Source organism: Diadema setosum, chromosome 3 (genome assembly GCF_964275005.1).
Source record: "Diadema setosum chromosome 3, eeDiaSeto1, whole genome shotgun sequence".
NCBI classification, from domain to species: domain Eukaryota; kingdom Metazoa; phylum Echinodermata; class Echinoidea; order Diadematoida; family Diadematidae; genus Diadema; species Diadema setosum.
The window spans coordinates 14,639,627-14,651,556 of record NC_092687.1 but is presented as its reverse complement, the minus strand read 5'-3'; positions in this window follow the sequence as shown (position 1 = coordinate 14,651,556).

Genomic DNA, 11,930 nt, shown 5'->3' with positions numbered 1-11,930 from the left:
ATGCCAGTAATACATGTTGAGATTGATACCAATATTGGCGTAAAATACGTATGTTATATTGCTAAATGCAATGTACCTGTTTGCAATAAGACTACAAGATTAGAGATCGATGCGTCGCCGGGAAGGACTGTATGGGCGCTGCTGCGACCCCGCGTCATTTGACGTCATTATGAATTATTCATTTCTGGTTTGCATGGGCTCACAGATCACGCGTAATGAACGATGCGCGATGACTGTGCCATATGCCTTTCACGTACACCGTAGGCATGGCCTTTCACGTACACCACCGGTGTAGGCAATTAAGGAGATGTGTGTTAATGCTATGCTACGGGCGGGAGCGCATAACGTCCAGTACGCGAATTCAGCCCGGCCAAACGTACGTGAGTGACCTGCTTATTTTTACAAATTTTGCTTAAAAATACAACCCACATTTGCTGTTATAAGATACAGTTTACTGGCTGTCAATCATGGAATTTTCAGGCGCTCTCGGCTGTCAATCATGGAGTGTCAGTAAAGCGCTCTCGGCTGTCAATCACGGAGCTTAGGCGCTCTCGACTGTCAATCATGGTCTCGAAGGAGCGCTCTCTCGCTACGCGCATCGCTTGCCTACCCCGCTTGCCCCGTCCCCGCCGGAGCTCTCCCCACCTCAACTCGCCGAGTCCCGTCCCGTCCTAGCAAAGTACAACGGTAGCTGTTGTGTTACTAGTAACGTTATAGGCCTAAACGTTAGGAGATTCGGAGCGGGATAGAACCGTCGGAGAAGTGCATTTCAACAGAATTAGAAATTAGATGTAACGTAATAGGCACAAGTGCTAAGTGATTGAGACCTTTCTCGAGATAAGTATGATCGGAAACTGAAAACTTGGTTTTCAATATGCCAGATAATGTTAGGAGTTTATCCTATAGTCAGTATAGACACTACAATTGAGTACGTTTTCTACTATAGTATAACACTGTAAAACTATGAAACCTTCAGATATTGTTGTTTTAAAAAAAAAAAAGAGTGTAGTCTTGATTTACATAGGGACACCTTTCGTTTAAATATTTGTCATGAATAAAGACACATTGCCACAAATTTTCCGACATTTCAAACCATAAATGAGGCGATACACTATAAGATTCCCGACTACTAGAACCAATCTTACTTTTTACATATATTTTTGTAGACTAACCGACTGTTTTCCATTCCCGTACAAGACTGTCCCGCTAAAGACCCCTAAAGTACTGTACCCGCCTTAACAAAAATACGTATAGATTCTATACGTGATTATCACCGCCTGCGGCACGCGTCTGCAAAAAGTGGGGGGGGGGGGCACTTCCGGGTTGCTTGAGCTTACTACTACTACTACTACTACTACTTCTAATAATAATAATAATAACAATGATAATTATAATAATATTAGTAATAAAAATGTCTACACGGCATTTCGTACCGGCTTCGAAAGGTTTCATTACATTTTCGTCCATTTCTATTCTGCTACTCTCGGGATATAAAAAAGGGGACACAAAGTGGTGACACTCTATGTATTCCTGTGAACGGGATTTAAAAAAAATAAATAAATAAAGGGAGAGAGAGAGAGAGAGAGAGAGAGAAAAAAGAAAAAAATGGGGGACCGGCCCAGAGCACACCCCCAACCCCCCCCCCCCCCCCCGTTCCGTCGGCGATGATTATGTCCTTGTAAGTTGTCAGTGGTGAATATTATTCTGTATATAGGCACTATATGAGATTCTAACTTAGTACGCAGATTCTACGCATGGTAGAGTTATTGTGAACAAATACTAGTAGGCCTATAAAGTATGATGAATGTTCCAGAACCCTGTATTGACCCTAATGTGTGTTTGATTGTTTTTAGTGTGCCCAACTATTAGTAACTATTATAATGATTATGGTGATCCCACTGCTATGATTTGACTGGATTTGATTTATTTCTGCATTTTTACAAGGTACATACAACCTAACAATTTTCCAATACTATTCACTTTATATCCAACACAAAATGATATTTATGACATATACCAACAGTGAAATACGTATTGTATAGGTGAATTATAAATATGCAAAACAAACGGAAAATCAAATGTTCAAGTCAATGGAATGAATACATACAAAATGTAGGAGACCGTCATCGTATAACCTGTAATTTGTGTTTGAGGGCGGCCCCTTGAAAAGCATAGTTAGTCTATGATAGCGAGTTCCCTTTGACCTTTGATGAGATTATCGGGGTAATTGTCCCTGAAACAACTCTTTCCGATCTAATCTGGGATGTATGGCATTTTTTTTTTTTTTAGTGTAAACGTTGAAGAAATTATCTTTTTCTACTTGGTGAATTTACAGGTTCTTTGTCTGATATTGCAACATTCTTTCGGTCCCATACTGATACACCTATACTGTGATGTTGTACTAATATGACTAATTTTGTGATTGTCGTATTTTTCTTTGCAATCCTTTTCTTGTGTATGATCTAATATTATGGCCTATAACCAAGGGCTTATCATCGGTCTCAGTCAGTTGATGGAGATGGAAACGTATCTAGAGGTATAAAGGGTATATACAGTATACTCGGTAGTCCTATAATTCTATAGACCTGCTGATGTGTAGACTATTGATGACGGTAATAAAAACGAAAGTAGCCCTTATTACCTTGTTATTAGTCTTTTCTGGAATCATCACATGCATTTCACTGACCAGCCATCCCCGTCGTGAGGCCTGAGTAATATCAGAATATACAGTAATGTTACATCGGAAGGTGGATTTAATGTCACAATAAGGTCCTGTTTACCTTTGGTAAGCAGCGATTTTGAAAGTGTTCAAGAAATCACTTTTGATGCATACGTGTAGGTCATATTTATCTCAAAACATCCTACCATATCAGTTTTGCAATAAATACTATTATGGAGATATCATTATTTTTCTCATTAAACCCTAACTGTAGACGGCTTACTCTTAAACATTTTCATAACTATTGTTCACATTTGGCTACTTAACATAGATTATACTTTTTAATTTTTGATTTTTTTTTTCTATCACAGACGCACATTTTAGAACTATTTTGTAGCACTAATGCTGGGTTTATGTTTCATCATCAAATGGTTAAATCATGCCTTAAAGAAGAACATATGAAAGAATAGAAGGGCTCACGCTATAAAGCAAAAACCAAATTAGCGATAACAATAGCTGATTAGCAGTTGGTCAAAACATATGTCAACTAAAGTTCCGCTAGCTTGTCGAATTTCAGTTCTATATTTGCAATTGTTCTTCTCAAGTCGGAAGGGCGATACCCCTTCAACATCCTCCCCCTTCATGCCCTTCTTTTCGGTCCACCTCTATTGCCCGAGAATATTCATTTTCATTATTTTTCATGTTGTACAGTTTCTAAATATGCAACTGGAAGTGCACGAGATTGCTGGATTTTAGTTCTGAAAGGTGCTAAGGTTATAGCAGGGGAAAGAAGTGACAAACAGCATGCGAAATTTATTGCTTCTCTCTTAATGATGTGTTTTTATCGATTTTTCCTCAAATATGACAAAATATACGCTATGCATCCATCGCAGCTGGATTTCGTTTGTATGTATGTGTGTGTGTGTGTGTGTGTGTGTGTGTGTGTGTGTGTGTGTGTGTGCATGGGGTGGATATCTCCTCCACATCACCCTTCCTTTTATCATTGTCCACCCTCATTTTTCCTTGAATAATTTTTTTCTTAAGACTATACTTTCCTGCTTAAAAGATTCCAAATACGCTACCTAAGATTTGCACCATATTTCAAATCAAAAGATTCAAAAGTTCCCTACACTGAAGGGGGGGGGGGAAACACTCCCCTTACTTTTTGATTTACAATCTCCCAAATATTCCACGAAATCGTGTGAACCAGATCGTTGCTGGAATTTACTTCTAAAATTGCAAAATCTTCCTCGTGTGGGATGCTGATACACCCTCCCCTTTGGTCAATCTTCACAGACTGATCTAGTGATAGTATCCATATAGGCCCACATAGTGAAAACACACAAACTGCATGGAAAAGAGGTAACAGTTACAACATCAACCATTCACATTATCTTGAAGACTTCCTTTCTTATCATCAAAAAGGGGACTAGATCATTGGATTTCACTTCTAAAAAACGCAAAATCTCCCTTGCCCACCCTTAGAAAAAAAGGGCCCTGCACATACGGCCGTGCTCCCTTTCTCCTTTTTTTTTTTTTTTTAAACGGATTGACGTCCCTATCCCCCATTCATATTGGTAGTGGGCCCCCTCACTATTAACGTTCCGCCGGCCTTGGCACTGACACTGTCCCTGAATATTCACGTTTTTTTACTGTGTTGAATCAAGAAATTGCAATTTGTCAACTAAAAGTTTGCAAAATATTGTGGAATATCTCTAAAATTACAAAAGTATCCTCATGTGGCAGCCTCCCTCCCCCCCCCCCACTTGAATGACCCGTCCCCTCCTCTGTCCCCCCCCCCCCTCCCCCTTGAATAATTACTACGTATGATCATTACATGCCATCTCACAGCAGGTTGCTATGATTATAGTTTCTCACCCGAGGGTATATTGCTGCATGTAGTCTGGCAACCTAACGGGTGGCTCAGGGGTTCAGCTCACCTGTGAAAAAAAAAAAAAAAAAAGTTGCTCCCAGTTGCCTGGTCCTGTACGTAAGATTAGGATACATGTCATGCAGACGGCATCTGTTTCATTTGGTAGTATAACATATTTTGTCCTTCTTATTTTTCCTTGTTTGTTATAAACATTCAAGGTATGGTGCAATTACAGCCCCCCCCCCCCCCCCCACACACACACAGATTTTCTTATTGTAATTATATATATCCATTGCAGGAAGGGACACATGTTTTCAGTTTCAGCTTTGTGAGCAAATGGTATTAAAAGGTTGGTATGCCTGCTAATACATGTGCATTCAGTCTGCATAATATATTGCCCATTATGCACGGATATAAACATACCAGAGAGAGAGAGAGAGAGAGAGAAAGAAAGAGAGAAGGGGTCCCGACCGTGTACAGAATCAGTCTATCTATAGCTCCTTCATTACTTTTACTCTATACATGAACGTTGAACCATGAACCTACTGTAGGTCCATGGTTGAACTTTTTTATAGCTACCTCCGGCCGGGAATGCTCTTATCTTCTCGCCCTTTATATATATATGTATATGTATATATATAACTTATATAACTATATTTGCACCAAATTTTCGACAAAAAAAAAATTAATGTATCGTCGAAAATTTGGTGCGAATAAATAACACTGTTGGACTGTCGAAATGCATCGGACTCTACTTCGTCATCTTTCCTATACTGTTGCCAACACGCGGACTACAAGTATCATTATAATATATTATCAAACTATGTATATATTGTACACCATATCCAGCCATAACGGGCAATGCGAAAACAATCCCGATAATAATAATAATGATTTCCTATTTTGTATGCGTGCTTTATGACTCACCATTGGTCACGTCTTTCCAATGGCCTTGAATTAAACTTAATTACTATAATTATATCTTTTACACAGTGTCAACTTGTCCCGGTGAAAGGTACTACTAGTATACGTACTAGTCCACCATGGCCCAGCCATGGCAGGAAATGAAAACGTGGCACCACCTGCAAAGCAACACGAACCATGATGTCGGATGGGTATCAACACTGGACGACGCCAACTGCATTCTAGAAATGTTTGAAGTCAGCAAGACCACTTCTTTTGTTGGAGACCAAAAATCCAAAGGGTTTGGACACCATCAACTACGCCAACTGGAAAACACATCTGCTGAAGCTGTAGTGACAGCAGGCAATGTGAATGATGAAAAGTCGGGTAATTATTACTTGAAATATAGGGTTTAAACATACAGGTCACTCGATACAATCATGTCATTCTTCGAGTACAGTTCAAATTTCTATTGTTCATAATGTCAGTGTGTATCTCACACACGTACATGAGTGGAACTGTACGTACCATACACTAAAACATGTATAATTGTATCTGGTGTAGGACACTTCCCCCGTTTTTTTTTTTCTTTTTTTTTCTTTTTGCTTTTAATACAAGTGCAGGTCAAGCTGGGTACTATATTCACGAGGGTCATTCCGAGAGATCGACATCCACGAGTCATACTCCCAAAGAGTTCTTTACTTAAAAAAACTCCAGGCGCACTAAAGCTTATATGGGTTCGATACTGACAGATGAAAACTGCCCATAGGAGTACGAAATTATAACACGGGGCTAAAGTAAGTCTCGAGCATGTCGATGGCCTATAGTTTGCTTATTGCCGAAATCGTGCCTGTATATGACGGGTGGATTCTACATTTCGTAGGCTGTGTGACTCATGGGCTGTTTCATTCGTGGATTTCAAACTCGTAACTTGCACCCGTCTTCTGTTCGATATTCTTTTGTGTATATGCACACAATGTCTTTGTAGAGAAAAGGCCAACAAAGAGCTTTGTGCACTTCTAGATGTTAATTCAACCCAAACCATAAGAACCGAATCATATTTATTAAGTTACAACAGTTAATCAGAATATAGGTTTTCTTGGTAAATTTCGTAACCTTGTCATTTACGTTCCTATTCCGAGCATTCAATAACGGATTCAATGCTCGCAGCACTGAATCAGCACTCCAATTCGAAATCCAGTCATTCGAATTCACTATAGGAGCAGTCCGACCGGGCCCTGTTTTATGAAGAGTCAAAACCGATTATATAGTTGATTTCAACTGTAAGTCTATGGCGGCCTGTGTGGTAAGGAAATTTGAAATCGATTTTATCTTTTGATAAAACGGGGCCCAGTCAATTGCTCATTTGCGTCGTTCATTTTGAAAATATGTGGAGGCATTTCAACAAGAGGAATACAGCCGGTGACGAAATATCATCAGTCATTCACATTTGCCCCCCCCCCCAAAAAAAAAAGAGAGAAAAAAAGAAAGAAACTACGTTCCAAAGAAAATGACTTATTGTAAAAGATGTCTGGAAATTAGTTAACTGAAGGCCTTCGTATGTGTCATATTTTCTCCTACCTTAGAGTGGAATAGACTGGGCTCCATGATGAACATTACTTATTTCTCCGTGTAGGCTCTCCTGTTCATGCTGAAATGTGAAATTCACGAGTATTATGACATTACAATGGCAGCAATGTGCGGGCACATCAGACAGTGTACAACGCTGTACAATAGGGTAGATTGATGGATATCTTCCAGAAAAACAATTTCGACTCCATTTTGACTGATGAAATGACCACCCTATGGGCCTACCTCTTGTTTGTTATTTATCATTTCATTGACATCTTCTTTCCTTTTCGAGGGATTAAGTATAAGATCATCCTGTGTCATGTTTTCTTTTTGATGCATTGTGTGATGTGATGCGTGATGTGTGTGTGTGTGTGTGTGTGTTGGGGGTTGTCGTTTTTTTTTTTTTTATGGGTGATGAGGTGTCATCGAAAGGAGAATGTTTAAGTAGGTAATTGTCTTTTGTCTTGTTTTGATGCACTACTGAGTGGACCCTATAATTCATCGTGTCTTGAAATGAAAAATCAAAAATACATGCACACGGAACAAAGCAGAAGAATTAAACATAAATGTATTAATTCCTGGGTTGTAAACATCTTTCCTTGTTTTATACTTTCGCCCATTTCTTCCCACATCCTCACCCATCATCCCATTGTTAAAATTTAAAGTTAAAATTTGAAATTTATTCTTTTACCTTCTATGACTTGATCGCACTGAGTATGAAATTTATCATCTGACAATAAGATTGAATGTTTTGTTATGTTATGTTTTGTTGTATTTGTTGGTTTTCTGTCCATGTCTACACTTTGTACCTTAAAAATCAATTATTTTGTGCATAATCGTAAGGGAACTTACTTCACAAGGCCTTTTGGCTTTTCTCAAGTTCTTTTTTTTTTGTTCATTTTCAATGTTATATGTCAATGATTGATTATCCTTTGTGTATTGTAAAATCCGATACTGTTGTATTGTTTTATCCGAAAATGAGATGAAAAACGAATTGAATTGAATTGAATTGAATGCCCCAAATAAGCTCATCAGGTTTCTCTGCTTCAAATCGGATAGTTGTCATTATTTACGTAGTGGAATAAAGATAAAAAATAATAACATAGAATCAGTGCCGTTGACCTCTGCTTGCATGGCAGCATTGTTTTGTTAACAGCATTAATGCAAAAAAAAAAACAACCAAAAAAACAAACAAACTGTGTTTATGTGATGAATCGATCAACACGCTTTTCGTCTTTTTAGACATTTAGCAATCACTATTCAAAAACAAGGCCGCATTTTCTTGTAAGGTTAACGTTTAGAATAAAGGATAAATATTATGATACAGATGAAGACTGGAAATTTCATTCTCTCCATTTGATTTCATATACGGCTTCAGAAACTGCGTTCTCATCGTACCTGATAAGGTTTAAGGAAGACTCCAACGGATTAGTGCCATACGATGGGGTTCCATTTGTGACGACCGGCAGATATTTTTTAAGCTGCATGTACGGCCGAAACAAGCACCAGTATGCTCAGGAGAAAAAGAAACAAGAGACTGAGCAGGAGATGCAGGTAACGGTTTGGGAGGTGCAAAATGATGCCACCCCACCCCAGAAACCAAAAACTGAGTTAATGTGATACATTATTATTTATTTTGTATTCATGCCAATCAAATAAAACGTTCTCCGTGTTTTTTTTTTTTTTGTGTGTGTGTTTTTTTTTCATGTTCATGCTCGTCGTCCGTTACCAATGTTTGAACCTTCTACATCATACCCGGTTCAAACATAATGATCTATAACAATAACGTCACAATCTAATGTTCGAAATAACTACTACGCTTTCTGTTTTAGTTGTTGATAAACAGCTCTAGTCTGAAGGCTTATAAAAATTAGTGTGCCTGATTCCAATTGACCGGACTTAATAGTATGCAGATGTGGGACCTATGACCCGCATTACATGACATTATTAGACTAATCCAGACATTATTAATCGGAGCTTATTGTAATTTCAATCAATTATTTGTCTCTTCTATTTTTGCCGTAAAATAACGACCAGAAAACCGTCTGTCGAATGACACGCTTGTGTGTTGCCCGTGGTTTCAAGAAACCAACAATGCTCGGCAATAAAAGAAAGAAAACGAAACAAATGATAATTAATAAATAAAAAATAATAACATAGAATCAGTGCCATTGGCCTCTGCTTGCATGGCAGCATTGTTTTGTTAACAGCATTAATGCAATATGTCAATCTGAGGAGAATCTTGGGTAAACATGGTAGCGTTGAAATACACGTTTAATCTTCCAAAAGACTACCCCGACATAAACTGCCTATTTCGTATCGATTAATGAGTTTCCGCTGTCGTTTTCTGACCTTTTTTCACAGTTTTGATACACTCCCTATACCAAATTTGCGTTCTCACGTTTGTATGCATATAGAGCTACAGAGTTACGTCACGTTTTCACATGGGCATGTCAACGTGAATGGATTGTTTTAAAAGTGTTCATGTCTACAATCACTGGGGACAGAAATAAATGTGACATACTACATTGGGTTTGTTTTCAGACTTTATTTTCATTGACTTCTATTCAGTCAATGTCATTAGTGAATACAATAACTGATTATAATACTTATTACAATGAAATACCGTACTTTAAAATATATAGAACTACATAAGAGAATGATGCCTTAAATAAAAATTCTTGCACATATAGTCTACGCAATTTTGCTAAATTTAAGTAAGTCATGTAAGTATGTAACTTATCTTTAATTCCAGTTTCTTTCTGATCATTCAATGACGAGATCTGGAATTAAAAGTCAGTAATGAAAAGATAATGTGCCTATACGTGCATTGCATATGTAATATGCATATGCATTAATCAATAGTTCACATGGCTGTAATATCATAATTCAAACGTAAAATAATACAACTTGACAGTCACCACCTTCTGAACCGATGACTTTAGACAAGGACACATAACTAAAAAGAAAAAAAAAACACCGAAAACCCTTGCAAAATGCAAATCTCATGCATTTATGCATTTTTAAGAATAATTTGGATATGAAAGGTAGTAACATAGAATTGACAATTCATTTATGAAGGCTTAAAACATAATGAGCTATCATGTGTCCTAATGTGGTTGAAATCGGGCGTAATCGCATAATTATTTTCAAGAATTATTTTGATATGAAAGGTCGTAAAATAAAATTGACAATGCATTTATGAAGGTTAAAAACATAATGAGCTATCATGTGTCCTCATGTGGTTGCAATCGGACAATCAACATCTAGGATCTTGGGGGGGGGGGGGGTAGAGAAACAGGGAGGCGGGGAAGCCCCAACCTCATTTCCGTATATATTAAAAAATCTCATAGTCTTTGAGGTTAAGATATGTCAGTATTGATATGCACATCTTGCTCGTCAAGATACTGGAAGATTATCAAAACAAGGAGTTTAGTAGACTGTAGGTATGATGTCAGTCACAGAATCTATTGATGACACTTTTTGTTCTCAGTGAAGTTTATTTCAGTTAATCAATTTCGGTCTTGTTCTTTATGTTTCTCCTCTTTCGAATCATTCGTCACGTTTTACTCAAATAAAACAAAAAATGATATAACACTAACGGAGTAGTCATATCTTTCCCCTTTTTCATACACGTCCCTCTGCAAGCTGTTTGCCATGTGATAGTGCAGTTACTTAATGCATTTTTTTTTTTTCATTTACATTAAAAAAAAAAATGTATACAGACTGATCATCCCATACCGCGGAAGAGACGGCGAGTAATCCAAGGATCAAAGAAAAAAGGGTGCCCAGCCCGTGTTTTCCTGAAGGAAGTCATCAGGTTCCCCCATTTTCAGGTACGCAATGTGCAATGTTACTTGTTTGTTTGATAGTAGGGTCATTTCAGTATCACAAAAAATGGAAGCTATTACATATGATTTGATTTATTTTGTTTCGTTTTTAAAACACAGAGATATGACACAATGTGCCTGGTTGACTCCTTTTCCTGGTATCGGGGGCGAAGCACGATGGGTGGGTTTCATTCGCCAGTTTTTGGTATTCCTTTCTTTTTTTTTATTTAAGTTGGTGGATAGAGAGACCACTACACCCAGTTAGCACCCTGGGTAATTTCTTTTTTTTCGATGAATGAATACAGACGGACCCTCCACGTGTCGTGGCCAATTCATTCACGGGTCCATGTGGAACCGGAATTTGTACAAACTCCAGGAAATGTACCAATGTCTCGCTGGGAAAATGTACAATCTTGAAAGTTGTTTCAACAAGAAATGTGAAAACGTTTCGCCTGAAGATTTAATAACTTTAAATTTCAACTGGAAATGTACAAACACTGACGAGAAAAGTACGCATCACATACTTCAACAGTATTACGTTGGCGATGGATAAAACAGTTGTATAAAAAAATTATCATGAATTTTTACCATTGTAATTTGTTCTTTTTGTTTTTGTTAACCCCAAGAATGATTTTCACTACACTTTGAAGAGAACATGTACACTGTATGGTGACTTCTCCTTTTGTTTACTTGAGCCCTCCCACCTGCCGCCTAAGGGAACTAGTTGGGATAGTAAGTCAGTTACTCCTGAAAGACCCAACACTTGATGTTTTTTATCTCCTCATGTGTAATGGAAAAAGATACAGTTATACAGTGACAAGAAATCATTAATGACTGAAGATTATGTAAGGGGATGAGGAGAAAAAGAATGAGGTTGAAAAGTCACATTATCAGCATGACTTAAAAAAAAAATAACAAATTTTCTGGCCAAACGGGGAAATTTGCATCCGAACGATAATAAAATCCCTCTTTATTCCTAGGGGCAACAAGTCCAGGGAGGGGGTGATGAGGAAATCTGGCAGGGATGGGTTTATCAAAAGCCAAAAATAAGTCATATTTACCAACGGAAAAATCAGACGTGTGCAATAATCAC